The sequence below is a fragment of the Bos taurus genome, chromosome 3 (assembly GCF_002263795.3).
Source record: "Bos taurus isolate L1 Dominette 01449 registration number 42190680 breed Hereford chromosome 3, ARS-UCD2.0, whole genome shotgun sequence".
NCBI lineage: Eukaryota > Metazoa > Chordata > Mammalia > Artiodactyla > Bovidae > Bos > Bos taurus.
This window is the reverse complement of record NC_037330.1, coordinates 84,802,681-84,826,412: the sequence shown is the minus strand read 5'-3', so window position 1 is coordinate 84,826,412 and position 23,732 is coordinate 84,802,681. Positions and strand designations below refer to the sequence as shown.

Sequence of the window (23,732 nt, the reverse complement as noted above, 5' to 3'; positions counted from 1 at the left end):
TATAGGAAGTTGCAACAAATATTTCCATAAATTAGCACTTCTGCCGAACTCAGAGTGATATTCCAACATGCCGATCACCAGGAACCACTGTAGGTCCTGAAACTCGGTAGCTTGCTTTCATCAGAAGACGTTCACAAAATCACAGCAGTTAAGGCAGAAACTTTGGCATCAGAACATTCCAGGCCCAAGTCATGACTCTGCCTCCTACTGTCTATGTTGTTTAATTTACATAACTTCTCTAAACCTCAGTCTCCTCATATGCAAAATTGAGTGACAATGCTCGCTAACTCATAGGTTGAAATGATGGTCAGACAAGACAAAGCAACATGGTATAGTAGGCACTCAATCAATTTCAGCTATAATTATTCTTTTTTGAGAAATTCTGGCAACACTTGTCTCTGATCCCTCACAGCTTTGTCTTCTCACTCACAAATAGGACTTTCTTTTTCCTCACTTATCTACTAACATACAATGCCTTTTATCTGATAATTCCCAAAGCAGATATTCTGGCAATGAATATGGCATTTCACAATGTTATCATATTTGTCTTATCACAAATGCTATTAATAGCTCAAAATATTGAAACTGTCATTAATTATTTTTAATAAATAATTTTACTTCAGGCTTACTAGCGCCAGGAGCTTATATGACAGTATCTTCTTCAATCTTTACAAGCCTGTAAAGTGTTTTTATGACCATTTTTCAAGTGGGCAAACTAACATAGAGGCAGTTTAAGAAATTCGTTGAAGGTCACACTTAGATATTGAAGACTCAGGATTTGAATCCAAGCCTGTTGGACTTCAAACCCTAAGCCCCATTCACTTGGCCAGGGGTCAGCAAACTTTTTTCTGTAAAGAGCCACATAGTAAATATTTCAGATTTACAGACTATATGGTCTCCATCATAACTACCCGCCTCTACCAGTGTAGCACGGGAGCAGCCACAAACAGCACAGAACCTTCTGGACGCTGACATTTTAATTTCATATCATTTCTGACCAAGTGCTCAGATGGGAGAGCGTCTTTGAGATGAAAATATAGGGACTAAGAAACATCAGTTTTTCATTTCATTGCTTCCCACTTTCCTCACCCAAATTCTCTTCTCTGGTGGTCCAAGACTCCAGGGAGATGTCAACACATTATTCTACCAAGAAGCTCCTTGGAGGTACAGTGATCTGATTGCACGGGTTTAGTGTCAGTCTGCAAGTAGCTCTTTCATTCATTTCCTGAACCTTTGTATATGACCAGAAAGACGCCAGTCACTGGAGAGAAAGCCAAGAAATGCTCACCATTGTTCTCATTGCCTTGGCTTCCTTTCCCTGCCCGCTGTTACATCTCCACGGGAGAAGGTGCTCCTACATGTGTCCTTGCAAGAGCTTGTCTCTGATCCCTCACAGATTTATCTTCTCACTCACAAATATGACTTTCTCTTTCTGTATTTATCTATTAACGGACAATCCTTTGTAAATTGGTAATTCCCAAAGCAATCATTCTGGTAATGAATATGACAGTTCACAATGTTTGCTTAAAGACATGTAGCTCTCTTAAAAAGAAGAGGTGTACTGGGTATATTCTGTTCAAATAATGCATGAAGGCTTCTCCCTGCCATTTGGGAAATAAATAAAAGCTATGGACTGGGACTCATGAACCCCAGGCCCAAGTCTGCCACTAACTTGGCAGGTGTCCTTAAGAAAGCCATTTGACTTCTCTAAGTTCAGTTAGCTCCTGTGGCATACCATCCAGATACCCTGAAGCTACTGGGAACATTGGAAGTTGACAATTCTCAGTTAAAAGCCCCTCTGGACTTTGTCTTGGCTGAAATATTCGTGTAGCCCAAAGCTGCACTTAATGATTGGTTGGTCATTGCAAGAGTACAAAGGTCTGGTCCCCTTGATCAATTTGGTACAGTTCTGCAGGGAGATCCCAGCTTCTGGGTTCCCTGTATAATTAGCTACATCTTTGCTGGAACTGCATGGATTTTTAACTCCTCCCTCTGCCCAGGTCTCCTTTTCCTTTCCTGCAGGTGTTGATCTTGAAAGCCTCCCCAATAAAATTCTTGCACATAAATCTCCACTAAGCCTTACCGAAGATTCAAAGTTTGCCACCCACCTGGGACACTCGTCCTTCCCTTTCCCATCAACCCAATAAGCAGGCTGTGCTAAATGCCTCCATTTCTGTCCATAAACAGGAACAAAGCATGGTGGCCCAACTGCCAGGTGTATAATATAATCAGCAGAGGCAGCAGTGGCTGGGTCTCATGTGCCTCTGAATCCAGCTGTAATTCTGAATTACAGAATCCAGGACACAGCTCTTCAAATGCTATGAAACAAGTGGTTCAGTGGCAACAGAGGCACTGAATATTAGGACCTCTGGGTTGGAGCCCTGTCTCTGCCACTAACTTGCTGCGTGACTCCAGGTGATTCTCTCTGCTGGGTCTCATTTTCTTAATCTACCAAATAAGAGGCATTGTCATTCCCTTAACTTTAAACAAATTTATGCCATCTCTGCTTTGAAAAGAAAAAAAGTTATTTTTTGGAAAAATCAGTCTCTCATTAAATATCATACAAAAGCACACACTAAGTGCCTAATTGTTCATGACACTGTCTGGTGCCTTATGCAGGGCTGGTTCTCAGAACCCTGTGGCCTGAGCTGAATGATGTGAATAAAGAGTCACAACCCTGCCAAAGATGCAGCTTCCCTGGATTCAATGTGCTGCTCAACCACAAAGGAGAAACCTGCTGGAGGTTCAGTCTTCAATACATGAGATTGTCATGTATTCAGGGGATAACTAGAAAGGAATGGAAACTAATGGATGTAGGGTACCTGCTAAGTTCCTTTCACTGACTTTCATCTTTTTACAAAGTTAATTTCATTCCAGCAATATTACCTGAAAGTAAGCCATTGCCCTCTCCACGTTACAGATGAAGCCTACAGAGAACGCACGACAAACCAGGGTCATGCATGGAGAATGTAGAAGAATGATGGTAGAAGCCACCATAGTTTCACTGCACTGTAACAGAGGTGCCTGCTCCATTATCTCCTCCACTAGAGTTGGGAGACTCCTTGATGGCAGGTCCCACATTTCTCTTATTTGTATCCTGACCAACTAGCAGGTGGTAAGCATTTGTTGTTACTAAACTCATATGTATGACATTCATTAATTAAGGCCTCCTGACTTCTTTTGCTATCGTTATCATACCAGCACACAATCAGTCTTGCTTCTTTACCTCAAAATTTCTATAGAAATGATCAATCTTGAGACAAAAGATCAATCCTGACTCACAAGAATGTAACTTATTACAGTCTGCCAACTTACATGGGGACACCAGTCACTTGTCCACTTGAGGACTCCATGGCTGGCTAACCAGTCTCCGCTCTGTTTACTTGCGTGAGACGGGCTCACTTGGGCCAGCCAAGCGAGGGCTTCCATTGATTTTTACTAAAAAGCCATTATGCTTCTGAAAGCTGTTGCATTTTAAGATGGTTTAAATGCATCCATCTTGGCATTTTTAACCATGCCCACAAAAAGCATCCTAAAGATACTTGATCATTCAATTAGACTAAATGAGGCCAATGTATATGCTGCTGCCGCAGAGGTTATCATGCTTAATAAAACATACTTTATAAACCCCATGAAGGCTATAATTAAATTTACAAGAAGCCTTCCGCACAACTTGAACAAAGGGTGCTGAATGGTGTGTGTGTGTGTGTGTGTGTCTGTGGGTGTGTGTTTTGTGAGTGCTTGTGTGTATTGTAAAGTCCTGTTCCATAAGGATTATAGCTCCCCTGCTGTTTGGAAAAGATAATTTCACTTGTAACACTAATAACTTGAGCAGGGGAGAAGCTGGCCTGGTGAATGGAATGCACTTCACTGCACATCTTGGCTCAGCTAGAAATCGGAAACAGATGGTCCTTGCGGCTGGTTTCCCACTCGAGCCCGCTCACTGCCAGCCTGTGGTCTTCAGTGAGCTGCTGCTGGCAGTCTGTGACTTGAACATAGTAGGACAGTGGCAAAAGAAATCAAATCTTTTCCAATGAGCAGCAAGTTATAATGAAATTTGACAGATCTGACATTCTATACCCAACATCTAGTTGGAATATATTAACCTTTTAGTTTTCTTAAGCGCCTTGCATAGAAGTTGTGAATATACTTATTAGAGGGTTGTGTTGTGTGCATGTTTTTCCTTTCCTTTTTTTTTTTTTTTTTCCTTTTTAACAGGGGGCAGAGGGTTTAGTCCAATCTTGGGTGGCAGCTGGTTGACAGAAAATGCAGAGAAAATAAAAGAGAATTTCTAAATGGCAGTGAAGAACAAGAACTGCCACTAAACCCAGTTCTTCACAGGGCACAGGCAGGTGAGTTTCTGCTGAAAAATATTATCAATATTTTTCTTGAGCAAAGAAACATGCATATCCTAGATCAAAAATCTGGACAATCTCTGGGCATATTATTAAAATGGATGGGGCTGTCTGGACCCCCTGGCACTTTCTTCAATTCTGCCCTTTTCAGCTTTGCGGCATTTGCTTCTGCCATACGGTGAGAAAACCATGCCAGGTGACTTGGGACACTGTTTTATTTTGGTTTTTTTTTTAAGTCCCCACACTCATGCCTAGTAATATGAGTACCTGTGCAAAAGACTTTGATACTTTCATCATAAAGGGCTAAATCTCCCACCAGAGACTTTGGCATTTTTCTAGGCTTCAGCAGAACTAGACTGTCTATCCTTTTGTGTAGATTCTTCCTCTGGTTCCAAAGCTTACATGTGAGTGACATTTTTATTTTCAGTGTTAGACAGTGATGTCCTGAACATCATTTTAGGATTTTCCACCTGATTAAAGTTAGAAAAGAGCTTCCTTGGCTATAGATAATCTCTCTTTCATACAAGCTTTTTTTCAAGTCTTAGATACCCATTGCCCTAAACTGAACTTCAGTTTCAGCAACAGGGTACATTTCTAATTTCATTATTTTCAAACATTTGGAGAGTTGTTTCATTAAGCTCAACAACCAATGATACAAAAGAAATTTTTTAAAATCTTCTGAGAGCTAGCTAACTAGAACAGGAAAAGCATGGGCTTTCTTGTCAAGTAAGTCCCAGGCTGTCTCAGCTCTTCAAACTTTCGTATGTGTCATTAGGCAAGGCTCTTACCTTTTGGATCTTGACCTGAAAATTGAAAATAATACTAACCTTCTAGGCTGTTGTAGAGCTTAAATGGTATATCACACCTGAAAGTACCTCAACAAGCACTTAGCAGGTGCTGAGTGCTTTCATGGTTTGGAGGCAGCACCAGCCTGGTGAAGCTCTGGAGTCATAATTTCTAGCCTTGAATACTTCTTCCATCTCTAGCTCCAGGACCCAAAACAAGTTGCTTCAACTCTTAGAGCCTGTTTTCTTGCTTTTAAAATAGGGTTAGTAATAGATCCAACCTCATAGGACCTATCTGAAAAGAAAAATCTTACAACGGTGCCTAGCTAAGAGGAAGCACTCAATGTTAGCTATTGCATGCAAAATCAAGTTGCTCTTCTCCTAAGTTTCAAATTTCTAATAGCCCTAGAAACAAAGCTTCAAAAGGAAAAAAAAAGGTAGTTGCCAACATTGCAAAAGTTTCTACTAAATGACTGAATGAATGAATAAATGAATGACCTGTGTTCATTAAAGACAAATAAGAGTATAATCTGTCTCTGCAAGTACCAGTGGATGATACAGATAAGGAAGGCAACAGGAATTCAAAGGTGCTAGACATCACTGCAGACTGGGGTCTTGAAGAAGGGTGTTAACTAGTAAAGGCAGATGTTGTACTAGAATGGTCAGTAGTTCAAACCAAGGTAAATGAAAAGGCTCTTAAAATATGAGATGAATGCAAATTTCAAATCAGCTAATGTTCTGTGCCTTTTTACCATCTTTCTGTCACTATTTAAGGTGCCCCTACTGTTTGTCCATCATAGAGTTTGACCTCATAGCTACTGAGATAAATAAGACACGGGCCCTGCCCTCAAGCATCTCAAGGTTCAGGAGGGAAGGCTGACTGGGAGGCAGATGGTTCCAGAAAAGGGTGCTAAGAGCTGAATGGAGCAAAGCACAGATTTTTATGGAAGCACAGAGTGAAGGGACCTAACCCAGTCTCACAGGGCAGAACCAGAAGCAGAAAGAAAGGGGCTTCCCTCCACAAAGGATAATAGTAACAAAACATCAATAACAAAATAATAATTTTGCTTGAAAACTTGTTACATATCAGGAACTATTGACTTTATGCATATTTTGCGACTAACTTTATATATATGTGTGTGTGTGTGTGTGTGTGTATGTATGTATATATTTAATAACAATTGCTATCTTCATTTTTCTGATCAGGACTCAGAGAATCAGAGATGTTAAGTAACCTGGGAGTGGTCACACAGTAACTAACCAAGCCAGCATATGGGCAATTGGGCTTCAGAAACTGTCTTTCCAATGACTCTGCTATCCAGCCTCTGAAAATCATTAATATTCCATTTCATGTTGACTTTTAGCAGCATACAACAAAAACCAAAAACTCGCCTTGGTATTGCACACCTGTTGGCAGTGAAGTCTTCAAAGTCTTTACCCAGATGCCCTGCAGTAAACACACAGATGGGAATGCCCCAGTCCCTCAGTCCAGGTTCTTCCATTCAACCAAGGCAGGTGGGTAGCTGATTTGGTAGCACTGGCCACAGACCGCCAGAAAGAGGCCGGAAAGTGACTTATTCTTTGCCCCGGGGGGCTCTTGTTATGAGAAAACGATTCCTGTTCTAATGTTCCCCCATAGTCAGGCCATACTCCTCATCCACGCCCAGCAGTTTAACCCACCATTTGACTTCATAGCTAAGGGGATTCCTACTTCTCAGAAAACGCGTTCCAAGGAGGGAAGAAAGTTCCAATCCGGATGGGCTCATTTCTTGACAAGAGTGCTGTTTTTGCCTCAGATTCATTCACGTGCAGTAGGAAGAAGTATTCAAATGACAAGAGTTAAATTCAAAACATGTAGCCACTTTCTGTTAAATTTTTTTCTGACTGAAAGCAAACCATTTAGATGTTTGTTTCCAAAAAGGCATCTGTCAGCAATCAAAGGGGAAAAATGCATAAAGCAAATGCAATTGTTTGGAGTAGCATTTCCTGGATCATGTTAAATGCTTGAATTGCTCCCCATTATGCTCACCAAATAATTTTATTTCCCACAATAATTGCAATATTTAACATGTTTTATTTAATCTTGTTTTAAGGCTATTAACAACAGGCCACACTGTGAAAAGATTGATTGCTATATGGGAAAGGACAGTTTCCACCAGCCTCTTAGAGAACAATGATAAAGTTAAATGCACCTAATTGTTTTGGATTTAAAACACTATTATCCAATAATATTTCTCATTTCTTTGTTCAAAACTACTTTGCCATCCCCTGTAAAATCCTCCCGGGTATTCCACCATTCACAGAGTGAAATCTGGACTCCAGTTTACCTTATGCCCCATTCATTCATAAACAATGTGTGTGCGTGGGGTGTTCTGAGTCCCAGAAATGCAGCTACTCAGATCAGAGACACCTTCAACTTCAGAGTCTGCTGCGGGACAAATTTAGAAATTGTACCCACGAACCTGGACCCACGAATCCAAAATACCCTCGTGCCTTTGTGCTCTAGAAGAAGGCTGAGCAGACCCTAAAGCAAGGGAACTTTGGTTTTGTCTGCTTATCGGAGGCAAGCTGGAAAGGATGAGATGGAACAAGAGGTTGATTCAAAGGCAGAATGCTACTTCATTTCTTTTCTTTTTTCCCTTTTATTTCTGTTTATGCTATTTTACATTTATACAGAATTTTCAACTCTTTTCCTATTTTGTTCTCCAAATGGTAAGCTGAAGAAAGACTAGGTCATTTTAACGATGTTGCAGTTATACAAGGCAACAAACTGTTTTGACTGGCAAGGTCCATTTGCTGTGGACACCTAAAGTAACTTAGTGTTTCCTGTACTACCAACTCTCTTTCTCAACAGAGAGGTGACACCAAAATAATAAAGACCACAAAATGCTTCTAAAAGTAATGGCAATATCCATATTTGATGATCATTTCCAATACCACCTCCTACCCTCATTTGGAGAAATCCCATTAAATGAGGGATGAGAAAGGGGGAAAATGCCATATTTACTATATTTGTGGTTCGTTCTGCAAGAAGCAGTCTGTAGATCGTGCTTTAAATGCTAAAACATTTCAGGTGCAATTGCATAAAATTTGCTTTGCTGGAATTATGTTTGTCAAAGCAGCCATTTTGCTGATGCTAAGTGGTTAAAATAACACCAAGGAAGAGGTCAGAAATAGGAAAACAAAAGCCACCAAAATTTCACCTCTTTGGAACTGATACTGTGCCTGAATAAGTTCATCTAAATATTATTCAGTTGAAAACGTGACTAGAAAAAAATCTGTTGGATAGTTTGGCTGTAATTGCACAACTTTTCAAATAATCACAGTTCAGTTACCCTGAAAAATACCGGAGATATATTCTCCCATGCTCCGGAGTGCCTATACAGGAGACCTGGGGTATAAAGAATTATAATATCACTGCTAGTTTCTCAGAGATGAGCAAATCATTTGTATTTAGGAAAAAAAAAAATGGGATGTGTTTGGTACATGATTCTTATAAAGGTATTTCTGCAGTTCCTAATTTCACACAGTTAGCAAGAATAAAATAAAACAAATCCAAGACATCCTTTCTATTTCTTTCTCCCATCTTAGTCCCAAAGTCAAATGACTTGAAATTCAGCAGTTTCTTGGAGGTCTCAGTTAAATTAAAAAAAATTATTTTTACAGCCATTCTTATTGGTAGGTCCATGTGGTAGTTTATTTTTCCTGCTAAAGAAAGGATGTGTGGCTAAAAATCCCTGCGAAGAAGATGGCTTGGTTACAGTAAGGAAATCAGATGCAATTTTCCCTGAATAAGGACGTCCTCAGTCAAGTTTAGCCTGAATTGTGTTAACCTGGGTTGAAAATAACTGAATCACTTTATTAACAAACAATGGAAAAGCCCAGAATTAACTTTTGTTTATAAAAAGGTACACCCAAAGATAGACATAGTACCTAACCTGGATGAGAACTTGTGAAATATCAGTAATGTGTTTGCTCCTAGAAAAACACACACGTAAATACAACAGCAGCAGAACCAAAAAGCAAGGGACCTGAATGTTGTCCTCTCCTGTTTCTGTTCCTTCACAACCAAATCAACTGATGAATCAATTTTAAAAAATAAGGTAAGTAAGGAAAAATATTTTTTCCCAGACTTTTTTTTTATTCCTTGGAAAACCTGTTCAGCTGTCCACAGATTTAGTTTTAGACTTTTTGCTTTGCTTCCAACAAGATGTGTAAGACAAGAAAACTGAACTAAACACTTTTTTAAATGCACAGCTCACGTTCTTGAGAAAAGTGGCTGTGAAAAACAGATACTGAATCAGACTTAAAGTCGAAGAAGAGGGGGGTGTAGAAAGAAAAAAAAAAAGCCCAAAACATCGCATGATAGTCTCTAAGCAGTTCCATCTGTCAAGCAGAAATTTTAGGCTAATAGCCTGTGGCGATCCCTCCGCAGTCCACTACCTGCCTTTGTCCTATTAAATCTCTTTATTCTCCTTAAAAAAAAAAAAAAAAAGAGGGGGGATTGGTTGTTGGAAGGAAAGGAAAAACCTTGCAGACCAAAATCATCTGAGTGATGAAGCCCTAATTTTAACCGCCTCGCTTTGATGTGTAGCAGTGGGTTCTTGTTTTTTAAAAAGGAGAGAGAAGACAGTGCTAGGAGCAGAAGAGTTTTCATCTCCACTTCACCTTGCCACTGGGTCTGTGAGAGATTGGTTCATTGTCAAGGAGATTTTTTTTTTTACCCATGATTCCATATGGTATGGACCGGACTACATGTTGCCCCACATGCCACTGCAAATGTTTTCTCAATTAGGTGTCTTATCTCCCGTGAGTTAGCATCAGATGAAGCTTGCTGACAGCGTAATGGCAGGGAAAGCTTCCGACGGCTCCATCAAATGGCAGCTCTGCTACGACATCTCGGCCAGAACTTGGTGGATGGTGAGTTGGCAGCCGGGGCTGCTTTTTTTTTTTTTTTTCCCTTTTCTATTTTCCCTCCCTCTTTGACAAAATGTCCCAGACCTCACATTCATCAAATTCACATTTGATTTTTTTCACACTCTTCAGTGAGGCAGCCTCACACTGCTCCCTCCTGCCATCCTCTCTCTGCCACTCTGAGACTTGAGTTCCCAGGAAGGCTTGTCCTGCTTTTCCACAGGACAGTGAATGGGAGTTGTTGTGTTTCAGTTTTTTTGCTTGTTTATTTGTTTTTATTTTTTATAAGAGAATATCAGAAGTTTTAAGGTAGAGGTGGATATTTTAGCCAAGTCGACCTTGGGGTTTAAAAAAAAAGAGAGAAAGACATTTATCCTGGCCCTCAGGTTTTAGTCCCTCTGTCTAGCTTTACATCCTCTTTACTTTTGTTTTCAGGGACTCTGGGGTGTGTGGTTTTTCCATGACTGTGGTATTTTTTGAGGACGCATGTTGGGTGCTGGGAGAAGCTAACCCTGGGTGAGTTCGGCTGTTTGCCCCATTAATTGGATGGCCTGAAGTTACCTGTGGGAGACCTCTGGGTCCCCACTCCCTGTTTTCCATCTGGGACCCACAGCCCTCATTTAACTTTCCCCCATTTGTTTATGTCAAAGCAGGTCTTCAGTCTCTCAGAGACTCTAGCGCTGAGTGGGAAAGACTCGCACACCCTATCTTTTCAAAATCCTGGGTCCAAATAAAGTTTTAGTAAAAGTTCCACCCTGCAGCCACAGAATGAGTTAACTCACATGTCACGGTCAAGCAGGCCAGACAACCTTTGACATCCTGGATCTATAAGAGGTAGAACAAGTTGGGAGGATGCACAATAGCTTATTGTCACGGGAGATGCAACTTCGGTGCGGAAGAAAGTCCTCAAATCATTACCGCCCTCGTTAGGGTGGTGTCCGTTAAGGATTAATTCGTTAGCAGCGCATTTCTAGTTTTCCGTAATTATTATTCTTGCGGCAAGCGTGAATTCTTCCAGGGAGTGAAAAAAAAGTTTGCTGCCAGGACAATGAATGTATTATCCGTTCCTAACTGGACCGTGAACTTCAGCTCATTTCACATAGATATCAGTTTAAGAAAAAAAATGAGAGGGAGAGAGAGAGGAAGAGAGTGGTGTTGGAGGAGGCTGGCGAATGGAATTACAAGACGGGACAAGTTGGTTTCATTGTATGCTCTCCGGGAAGAGTCCTCCTTTCCTATTCCTGGACCAGGGGTGGTATCATTTTGGCATGTTTTAGGAATTCTGAGGACTGAGAGACTATTAAAAGTGAGCTTCTGCAGGATTCTATTCGGCTGCTTCTTGGGGTGCAGCAGGATGTGCATTCTAAGGACTCTTGAGTTAAGGTGGTTGTGGGTATGTGTTTGAACTTGCAATTTCTTAACTAGACCTTAGAAACTTTACCAGTGATTTCAGGACAGTGTTACTCGCGGCTTTTGGTTAATTAGACTAGCAGTAGGCTATTCACTTCCATCCTGAACTTTTATTCAGGGCACTTGTTTTCCCATAAGAGTTTCTGCCAGCAAGAACAAGGTTTGCTTGTATGCAGTGATGTTGTCTATTGCTTTCGCCTTATACAGCTTGTTAAACACTAGAAATGAACATACTGATTGGTTTAGCTATTATTTTCTAAGCTAAGTTGTAAGTTTAAAAAAAAAAAAACTGCACGCTGATGTCATATTCTGGGTGACATTCTACTTCCTTGTATTTCAAGAGTTCATAGATTTTATAGACTGTTACTTTTTATGGCAAATTGTGTCATCTTTTTTTTCTTTCTTGCAAAGATCACCAAATGCTCCTCTTTTTGTAACTCGGAAAACTGTCATTTCTTTTATGTAAAGTTTACTTGGAGGTTGCTTTTCATTTAAAATTATTTTACAGATGTTTTACCGCCGGGAATATAAAATATAAAAGTGGTGGAAACATTTAGCAATGCAGTCGACTAAAAATAAACAATGCTGTAAGCTCACATGCTGCTGTTTAGGCTGTATACTACAGGAAGTTTCTCCACTTCAGTCCTTGTAGATCTTTGCTTTGAAAAGGAGTGAGAAATCAGAGTGCTCTTTAAAGAACTTGTAGAAGCTACCATAGAGAACAAATCGATTTTTATTTCCCTCAAAGGTGACCACAGACCACAGGGTTTTAGATCTGCCTATTCCAAATAATTCTAATGTAAACTTCCCATTACTGATGGGAAATTGAGGACTTTGGTGTCGGGAGGGAGAGGATTAATTAAAATTAAAACAAATTTTGCATTTTCTCTTAGCTCTTATCTTTCCTTGAATAGCATTCACTTCCTCTCCCTCCACACCCCTTCGTCACCCCAAATAATTTTTCCCAACTCAAAAAAAAAAAAGAAATTTTTAGACATGCCCCTAGCTGATATGCTTCTTTAACCAAAGAACAGTACAAGATCTGAGTTTCGCACTAAAGGCAAATAAAGCTTTAAAATTACCTCATGCGTCATCTGGCTGCACAGACTCCAGGCTGCATAGTGGGAACCTCCGGCTTGGTCCTCCCAGCATACAAAGGCAACTCAGTGAATGCCCCCTCCGCCCGTGGAGGCTCGGCCTCAGCTGCCAGCACCGGGATATGCAATTTTGCTTTTTAATGAATCGTAAACAATTTGTATGGCAAATGAGTTTGTTTGTTTTAGTTTGGGGGCATATGTTGGACCAGGTTGTAGACATCCATTACCTACTCCAAATTTTGGGGGTGAGAATGGAGAGAGAGCCTCGGATCATTTTTATTTTCCTAAATAATAAAGACCCTACTAGAATGAAAGAAACCAGTTAATCAAAGACTGAGAGTAACAACCTCTCTCATCTTTCCTCTCTCTCCCTCTCCATCCCCACCCCCTCTCCTGATGTACCCTGGCTTACAGTGGGGTTTTAACTTCACTTTTTGATAACTAATTGGAGAGCAGTTGACTAAATTAATCAGGGGCTTTTTGAAGTACAAATTTTAGCTTTGTCTTTATAAAGCTACTTTTGTCTGAGAAACAAGTGTTTTAAAATGAGAAATACTGAGAAATGCCTTTTCTGTCTTCTATCACTTTTTTTTTTTTGCTGAAGCTAATGTCTTGAAGGACATAGGGTATAAGAAATGCTAAATACACTTTCGTTATCAAAATGAAATAAGAAACGGGTCTTGATATGCAAAAGTCAAATGAAAACTTTTATTCCAACCCAAGAAGTTGTAAACAACTTAGAAGTTAACAAGCGACCATGGTTCAAGCATGTACATTTTAACAGTAATTACCTTTGGCGCTGCCACTTATGAGAAATCTTTTGATATCTGAGTCACTTCTCTAATGCTTTAATCATGCAAATCAAGACATAGATATTACGTATCAACTTAATCTAGCTATGTTGTGACATCTCTACTTGAAACCTTCCGGTATAAAACTCCGGAAAACCCTTGTGAAATTTTCCTTCACTCCAAATTATATGAAATGCCCTGAATGTCTGTATATGCTTCAAAATATAATTCTAACCAGTGGAGTTACCTTCATTCTACCTACTTGGCATTAAAGTAAAGCCAGAATAAACCTTCTCTTCCTAATGATTAGCTGATAACAATATACTATAGGATTATTTTTATGTGAACTACAAATTTGTCTTGCTTCTATGATCAAATTTAAAAACTCACAGTGACTATTAAATGAAGGCTGTTAAATCATGCTGCATCTCCCTCACCCCATCCTAGGTTCCCAAGCACTTATTTTGGAAGTATTCTCTTTAGAAATTGCCATACAATTTTTCAGTCAAGAACTATCTAAATTTTTACATCTCAGATTTTGTGTGCCATGAAAATGCTTGAGCAGGAATGATATGCTATGCCTTATAATGTAAATGCCTTTAAAAATATACATTTATGCATATATAGACAGATAGGAATAGATAAATTAGCAAGGTACTTCTATGAAATACTGTCTTTCTGTGCTCAACAATTTAAAAAAACTCTCAACTCCAGCCTACTTTTCAAATGATTGGCAGTCCTAACCGCTGCAGACACAAAAACTCATATTTCATACAAACCTTTTGTTGTTATTTGCTTAGCTTCACATCTTATGTTGTATTTATTGTTTCAATTTTTGAACTGTTATTTCTTAATGAAACAACTTTTGTTAGATATTGGCTTCCATATTCCTAAGAAGACATTGCTTAATGAAAATTTTTCTGTGCATCTGCTTTAGCTCGTTCATGATGACGGGTAAAATAACTTGGAATTCACTACAATACCCATAAAATGAAAAGAATTACAATCAGAGAATTCCAAAAATAATAAATCTTATCTGCTCAGCATCCAGTATTTTATCAAAAGAAAGTGTTCATGATAAACAGATCTACACACATTTATTTCAAGCATTTACACACTCCATGTGAACTTGTTTTTAAATATACAGTTGCCTTATTTTTATCAATCATTATAAAGATATGCAACTTTATTAATTAATCTAAGAAAATGCATTAATTTCAAAGGTCTCTGTACACCGCAAAACTATTTTCTCACAGTATTAACAATAATCAATTGAATGAAGTAGATATTTTTCTCCCACATACACTAAGAAATTATCCTTATCATTTTCTTTTTGGTTAGCCTTACACAACATTTTTCAAAGTACCATTTACTATACTTAGAAACAGATACATTAAGCTAGGTTCCTATTTTTTTCTTTAAATCAAATTATGATCCAAACATACTTCATCCAGAAATGTGATTGGTTACTTAAGTTAGCCTATGTACTTCTACTATCTTTTTTAAAATCTTGATTTCCTGTTATTACACTCATATTTCTCCTGTGAACTTTAAACAGTAAAATAAGTGCTTTGTCCTTACTTATTTTCTAGTTGATTTTCCTTCACCTGTCCCGAATATTGTCAGGAATGTTTCTAATTTAAAACCAAAAGAATCAGGGGCTGATTAGAAGACAGGAAATTGGAGGATTAAACTGTCTGGTTGAACTTCCTTTACTTATCAGCACTCAGTAATTCACACTGGATTACAAACTCAACAGGACAATTTTTACAATGCATTGTTCCTTCTGGATGTTTACATGTACACAGTGTCTCCGAGGGAGTGTGTATGCGCATATGTGTGTGTATGTACATGTGCACGCTCTCTGTGTCTGTGTGTGCATTCACGAGCATGAGAGAAAAGAGTCAGCAGCTGGTAGTTATAAGTAGACGCTTTCAAGAGGAACAGTTTTAAACCAAAGGGGCTTATACTAGTGGTATGAAAGTTCATTCAAAGACTATAATCCCGGGATATTCTCAAAACTTTCTTATTAAAACAGTTCTGTGAATCCAAGAAAATAAGGAGATACTACAAAGGAGAAAGCGAGATGCACTATTTGAGAAGTGCAAAGTAGTTGGTGGTCCCTTATGCACTTCATCTCTCCATAGTTCTGATCCAAAATCCCAATACCCGTATGATGAGTGAGTAGGGAAGGTGAGAGAGTTCATCTAAGAGGCTTCCCAAGCCCTCTTGAGATCCCCTTGGCACCAGCTGAGAAAGGACTCTCTCTTACTGGGATAGCAGGTCTGAACGTTTCAGGTGATCTTATACTGTGAAACGAGTGTTTGGCAGGGAAGTAAATAACAAACCAGTGCAGGTAGGTTAGGATTCATCTCATGCCATTAGGTCATTAAAATTTGAAAATAAATAAAAAATAAACCACCGCCTTTGATTTTTACCATGTCTTATATATTTGCAGAGCTATGTTCTAGAAACCATGCTAAGAATTCTTTTTCCTGACTCCACTCTGCTCACCAGTCTCGTCCTCAATAAATAGTTGTGGGTGTGGCTTAAGAGAGCTCCAGAATAATATTTAACAGTTTTTCCCTGCTTCTAATTGAAATGGTGCATTCTACTGAGACAAATAGACGGGGAAAAAATGTGGAATGTGTGATCTGGCAAAATGAATTGGTCAGTTGCACTGGTAGGTCTGGGGGTTCAAACTCGGGAGCTTGTTCTGGTGGTCGTTCCTTCATTCGCCAAATATGTACTGAGCCCTGACTGAGAGCCTGGGACAGAGGGGGCTAGGAAATCAGCTGCTGCTTCTGTCAGATGCCATCATTTAAGCTTTAAAGGTTCTCAGATGCCAACCTCTCTTACCTAATTGAAACTTTCATCCCAACAGCTAGCATTTATTGAATACAAACTGTCTACTAGACTCTCTCCTAGATGCTTCAGGTATATATTTTTTTCATTTAATCCTCATCATAAATATGAGGTACTATTGCCTCATTTTACATAGAAAGGAGCCAAGACTTAGGCCAAGTGGCACACTGCCCAAGGATGGCCACACACCCAGGATGAGCTGCTCAGACCACATGCCCACTGGCTTCAACTTGGATCAAACTTGTCATGAAAAGGTTGATTCTTTTAGCACTAGAAGATGTTTCAGAGCTTTATAGCATTGGGATCATGCATCCATTTGTATAATGGTATTGTGGGGGCACAAGTCTGCTAAGAAAATAGAGACACAGAAATTACAACGTGTTAAAAAGCAAGACAGGACACTGGTCTTGTGATGCCCAGTCTCTGTTCTGGAAGAGTCGTACAAAAAAAAAGTTTCTATGCGACATAAACTTGTCACCAACTAACAAACTCATAAGAGACATGAGAGAGTCTGATGCAAAGAATATTCCCAGTCTTATTAAAATACACCTTTTCATCAGAAGATAGATGGCTCAGGGAAAAACCCAGAGTGTTTAAGTTCTTGCTGAATATTAGGGACATTTTTTTCTCTAAGAAATATAATTTATATTTAGCAAATATTTCACTTGTAGTTTTAAACGGAGCATACCATTTTAAAAAGACCATCCTTCCAAAGACAGGTTCCTGGAGCTTCTCTTTCTCTCTAATATGCTGAAATAGCAAAATAGAACAGTATTGCTTTTTAATATTTTTCCTTGCCCCGTGAATCACCAATTAAAGGTTTATTCCACCATACTTTTCTGTAAGGGAAAATACAATGCAGGATATATACTGCCTAATGGAAAAGATCTTAATATACTCCCTATAAGTAAACATCTATTTTCCAGACAACTGCTGACCATAAGAAATATGTCTCAGCCAGAACTCTTTAGTGGTGCCACATGTTGGACAGATTTTTCTATTCTTCGTAATCCAAATTTCTTTTGTGATCCTTGATGCACACATGCTATCACTGGCTGTTTGAAATGGATGATAATTGGGAATAATGACTGGGTCAGAGGTGGGGATATATGCTGGGCAAAGCAGTCCTCCACCAGGTCACAATGCTGCAGGCTGGGGCGGGGGTGGTGGGGGTGGGCAGTGCTCGTAGCAGGGCCTTCATGCCTGTGAACTGAATCAGACATTCAATTAATGCAGCTGACCCTTCTCACCTCAGTAGGCACCACATCGCATGCACCATCTCCCCACATGACCTAGGTGTTAACAAAGTCTATACCCATATATCGTCTGAGAATGCTCTTCCCAGGATGGTCCCATCTGCCTCCCTAACCCCTAAATCGTCCTCAGCCACCCTCTCCCCCTGCCCAGAGATGCACGACTCTAGTCCTGCTGATGAAATGCCTTAGCAGCTGGTTTGATAAGCTCCCTTCACATGTTGAAAAACGAAACATTGTGGGCTAAATAATTGATTTCACCCATTCATTTAAGAATCAATTAAAATCATCACAAATTGTTTTGTTGTGTTTTAAGAAAAACATCAACCTCGATTCTCATTTTTCTGTGTATGTGAGAAACGACTTAGTAACAGTTGAATGAAGCCTTAGTAACAGGTGCTAAAGTCTGGTCTCCCTCCTGGTGATGAGGAGGAACCCTAGAACACTTGTAACCATTACCCAACACTGAGTACAAGTTGATAGAGTATTATCTGTAGAACTGCCTAAGGAAGAAAAGAACAGAAGGGGAATTACTATAGGAGGTGTTGATGTAATTTCCCAATTGAAAACTCCAGAAATGAGAAACCCTCTTGCAGGGGGCCACATACACAAATATCTTCAGAGCAGGTCAGCCACAATGAGGATGTGATGAACTGGTAGGAACAGTGGGCTCTATGAGAAACTGGAGAGTGATACCTACTTACCACTAAACAACAGAGAAAACTCCACCACATTCACCACACAAAACTCATCCGCTACCCTGGGGGCCTAAAACGATTGAGTGCAGACCGTGGATCAGGAGATAGAGTGGGATTCCAGCATCAAAGTGTTTCACTCCACAAAAAGCGAGGAACTGAAAGGCTAATACCCCTGGGGGAAAGATCATAGCAACGTAAACTGCATAAACTACACTGCAGGTTCAACCCTTCACATCTGATGCTTTTCCCCTGGCAGGCTTTTGTGGGTGGGAGAAGGGAGGCAGAGGATCCTTCTGCCTTTTGGTAAGTATCCAAAATAGGGGGTGGGGCCCTCAAGCAGGAAAAGCAGTTGGCAGAAAGGGGAGCAAGGAGATATGGGAGGATGTGGAAAGCATGCAGTGATGGGAGCTCGGGGTAGCACCAGACACGCTTGCTGAGCCTCATCTTCCCACCCCAGTTCCCTTTACTCTAGCCCCAGGTTTCTCAAAGTGGCCTTAGCACCCCTAGCCTTTTGTGGAGCATTCTAGCAAAGGATACTTCAGTGGCACACAGCGGGGTACTCATGCCTTTCTCTGCACCCAGCAAATTCTACCCTCCTGAAGGTCCAGGATGAATGAAGCCTTCCCAGGTTCCCCAGAGGCAAAATGAGTCACTTCCCCACTGCCTCCTGGCCCCACAGCCTATTGCTCACAGTATCAAGACTCTGATGAAATTGTGTTGGTGTTATTCTGTTTACTATCCTGCTCCACTATGTTACTTGCTCCATGAGAATGAAGTCTAGGTCTCTGTTCTTTTTATCTCCAGTCACAGAGATAAAAAGCCTGTGGCAAGTACCTGCAAGAAAGTGGTTCTGTGCTGCTCAGTCAGCAGTTGGAGAAGTGAGAGCAGTCAGAACTAGGGGGCCTTCCCTGACTCTGCTTCCACCTCCCTGAATGCCGGAGGTCATTCAGCAATGTTGCCTGGCTGTGTTTTTGTGGAGATTTTTCACTGCTGTGTGTTCACTGCTTGTTCTGCGTGGGGACTGGACCCAGCAAGCACACTGCACACGTGTGAGCTAATCCTCAAAACCTGGAAATAGAGACACAGGCGTGGAGAACAAATGTATGGAAACCAAGGGGGAAAGGGATGAACTGGGAGACTGGGATTGACATATACACACCATTGTGTATAAAATAGGTAACTAGTGAGAAATTCCCAGGTTGCATTAGTGGTAAAGAACCCCCTGCCACGGCAGGAGACGCAAGAGACTCAGGTTCCAGCCCTGGGTTGGGAAGATCCCCTGGAGTAGGAAATGGTAAAAGCCACCCCAGGATTCTTGTCTGGAAAATTAAATGGACTGAGGAGCCTGGAGGGCTACAGTCCATGGTGCCACAAAGAGTCAGACACGATGGAGAGACTGAGCACAAAGCAAAGCAGTGAGAATCCACAGGAGAGCACACTCTGCTCATTGCTCTGTGGTGACCTAAATGGGAAACAAATCCAAAAAAGTGGGGATATATGTATACATATAGCTGATACACTTTGCTGTCCAGTGGAAACAAACACAGCATTGTAAAGTGACTGTACTCCAATATGTATGTTTCAAAAACCTTTCTGTGACACCGATATCATTATCTGCCCTCCACCAATGAGGAAACCAAGCAGAGGTGAAGAGCCAGCTAAGTAGTTGGAGAAATTCTCAAGCTGTGTCTTTCACTCCTGTACGGTACTAACACCAAGATACCCAACACTGCCACACTGTGACTCCGTCTCAAAAGAAAAAGACTGTGATCAGTAAATGGGGACAGAGTTTCACTCCGTTTTACAAAGGACAAGGGGAAGTCCCAGACTCTAAAGCTTCCCCTGAAGTCAAAATCACAAAAGAGTGGGTCAAGATCTGGGGTCTCTAGTGATCTTTCCACTAAATACCCGTGGTGGTTAATCATAGTATATGGTATTGTGTAATTAAAAGCAAACAAGTGTTTTCCACCCCCTCTGAGGATTACAGGAGATTTTCATTGTTTTTCTTTCTGCTTGTCTGTATTTCTTTTTATTTTTCTATAATGAGCATGTATTTTTATTTATAAAAATGATACTTAACAAAATCATACTCCCTAACAATATTAATCCTGTTCCCTTGATCTCATGCAACAGAAGTAGCACCAGCTGCAAACATGCATGGGCATCATAGGACCTTGGACTCTGAGGATGTGCATATTTTCAAAGTTGAGTGATGTCCATTTATTCATTAACTTCCATATTTAACTTCTATATTTAAGATTTCCTTTTCTAAATATAGCATAGCAATCAGGAACACAGATTTCAGATTCAGGTGGACCTGAGTGAATCTTGGCCTTGCTTTGGATGGACGGTATGACTATGGACAGTGACAGAAAAATTTCGAATTGGGTTCTTGAAACTTGAAAATATAATCATCATCATAGTGCTGATGTGAGGTTTAAATGAAACAAGGCATATACACAAGCCAGAAACCTGGGAGGCATTCTAACACCTTCCTCTTGTTTATTCCATTTACCTAACTTAAAATTAATCTCATTGAATTCACCTCCTAAATAGTTCCCAAATTCATCTCCACCACCCCCCTGCAGTCTAAGCTACCATCATGTCTGGCCAGTATTGCCGCAGTAGCCTCCTAACTGGTCCCATTGCATGCATGTTTGCCTCCTGCAATTTATTCTTAACACTTAAGGGAAAGGATCTTTTCAAACACCAGTAATCTTGTGATTTCAATGGATTACACTTTCTTTTAGATAAAGTCCTTAAAAAGGCCTGCATAGGGTTGCCTCTCTAAGCTTGTCTGGGGCCATTCTTCTTCTCTCTGAACATATTCCAGCTAGTTAGTTAACTCACTTTTAGCTCTTTGAAATGCCCAAAATGTCACATCCTATAAACAGCCTTCTCTTTTCTCTAGAATGTATTCTCTTGTAGTTAACATTTCCACACCTACTGTTCTCAATACAAACATGGCTTTTTCAGGAAGACTTCCCCGTCTCTAGATGGTATCAGAGTACTCTCCTGATGGATTCTCAGAGCACCCTAGACTTTCCAGCTGGGCACTTAGCACTGCTGGCACTACATATATAGTCATATATGTAGGTGATTATTTTATTACTTTCTGTTTTTCCCCAAAGACTATAAGCTCCATGAAGAATAATGCTTTGTTCATGTATGTATTCTTGCATTCAGAACAGCACCAGGCACAGAGTGGGTGGTAAGTCAGAACTTCATTTAATGAGCAAATGGATGGTGCAGTGCCTAAGATAGGAAGCACTGAGAGAGTCTTAATTATTATCATAATCAATATTTTACACATACAGATAGGTGTTTAACCCTGGAGAAGGAAATGGCAACCTGCTTCAGTATTCTTGCCTGGAGAATCCCCATGGACAGAGGAGCCTGGTGGGCTAAAGTGCATGGGGTCGCAAGAGTCGGACATGACTTAGTGACTAAACTACCACCAGAGGTGTTTAAAAGTAGTTATAATGTCCTGTGGCTTCCCTGATGGCTCAGATGGTAAAGAATCTGCTAGCAATGCAGGAGATTCCTGGATTGGGAAAATCCTTTGGAGAAGGGAATGTGACAACCCACTCCAATATTCTTGGAGAATTCCATGGACAGAAGAGCCTGGCAGGCTACAGCCAATGAGGTCGCAAGAGTCGAACATGACTGAGCAACTAATATGTCCTTTAAAGAAAATTCATTAAAGAAATGGAGACTTAAGAGTTGAGAGCCTCAACTTGGGCTTGATTCCTGGCTTTGTCATGAGCACATGTATACCTGTGATGGATTCATTTTGATGTTTGGCAAAACTAATACAATTATGTAAAGTTTAAAAATAAAATAAAATTTAAAAAATAAAAAATAAATAAAAAAAAAAAAGAATGAAACTTGGCCACGTGATTTCACATCTTTGATTGTGTGCGTCTGTGCTAAGTCACTTCAGTCCTGTCAGATTCTGTGCAAACCTGTGGACTGTAGCCCACCGGGCTCCTCTGTCCACGGGATTCTCCAGGCAAGAACACTGGAGTGGGTTGCTGTGCCTTCCTCCCAGGGATCTTCCCGACCCAGGGATCTTAAGTCTCCTGCATTGGTAGGTGGATTCTTTGCCACTAGCACCATCTAGGAAGCCCGTCTTTGATTGTTGAGAGTTAAATGAGATAATACCACTGATGTGATTAGTATGGTGCTTGGCATATGGCAAATATTTAGCAAATGGTTTATTATTATTATCATTATTATAGATAATTCCCAATCTTCCTCTAATAGTCTATATGGACTTTAGAAAGCCTCTTAACCTCTCTGGTTATTAGCTTCATCATCTTTGGAATAATAATGTCATTCTCACATGGTTCACAGGGCTCTTTGGGGAATAAAATAAATCAGCAAGTGGAAAAGTCTCTCTAAATATTATGAAGTGCAAAAGATATGTAAGACACCGCTATTGACAAATCTAAGAAACACAGGTTCTAAATAAACACATTCAGCCAAAATTTTCATTTCTTTTTATAAATCTTCTAAGAGTGAGGTTCAACACTCCCTCAACAGTGACTTCAAGTGGTTGATAACTAAATGTACGTTAAGTATAGAGACCATATAGTTTAGGAACATACTTTGTGGAGAATGCCTGTATCAAATCCCTCTTACACAACTTTCCATCAGTGTGACCGCAGGCAAATTGCCTAGTCTGTTCATCTGAAAAGCGGGACAAATGCCAATACCTGTGTCATGGATTGCTATAAGGATTAAATTTCATAAATCGTCTAAATCATCAAGAACCATGCCTGGACACAGGTTATACACGTAATACACACATTCAACCATCATTAAGGTTGTAATTATTTTTGTTGTTACTACTATCATCATTATCATGTTGGCTATCACTTTTTAAGAGATCGATACTCAAGGTTGTGGGAAGATACTAATAGCAAGGCAGTCAAACAGTATCTAACAGACTTGTTCTTCCAAGATGGTACCTTTGGATTTAGAGGCAAAGAAATTGCTCCCCTAACGTGTTGGATTAATCTGCCCTAGCAACTCAGTTTGGGCAACACAAGGACCATGCGGCTTAGACACCTCGGAAACAGGATGTTTGAAATATGAAAGAACATCCTGCTAACAATAGCCTCATCCCATGCTGTGGACATCACACATTTTGTGATAAAATTTCATGCAAACAAATGTGCTCCCCTTCTCAAGATGTAATTCCATTTCCCAAGATATTTAGTGAGATATCTTAAATGATGTCACTTAACTTCATGCTGAGTTACAAGCATGCTTTCTACACTTGAAACTGTCACATGTTCAATTCAGTGTAACAACCTTTATGCAACAATTTCTGTGGAATATGTGGAATAAGAGGTCACTGAAGGGACCTCTTATTCCCTTGGGAGAGAGAACCATGGCCTGTGTATGACTAACTCACGAGTTTTATCTATTACAATAGGGTGCAGTGAAAAAAAAAAACAGTAACTGTATATTTATTCAAGAAAAAATGTATTTGGAAATTATAAGAGTATAGTCAGTGTTAATTTAAAAATATAATAATAGATAACATGTTATTGAAT

At 40.0% G+C, this 23,732-nt stretch overlaps 1 long non-coding RNA gene across 1 annotated transcript in view; it reads right to left on the bottom strand.

Moving 5' to 3' along the window:
* Window positions 1-12,927, bottom strand: part of LOC104971724 (uncharacterized) — a 164,377-nt gene extending 151,450 nt beyond the window's left edge. Inside the window, exon 1 of the long non-coding RNA XR_805663.4 lies at window positions 12,547-12,927. This is a non-coding gene — a long non-coding RNA (uncharacterized lncRNA). The remainder of the gene's footprint in view (window positions 1-12,546) is intronic.
* Between the last annotated feature and the right edge of the window lie 10,805 nt (window positions 12,928-23,732).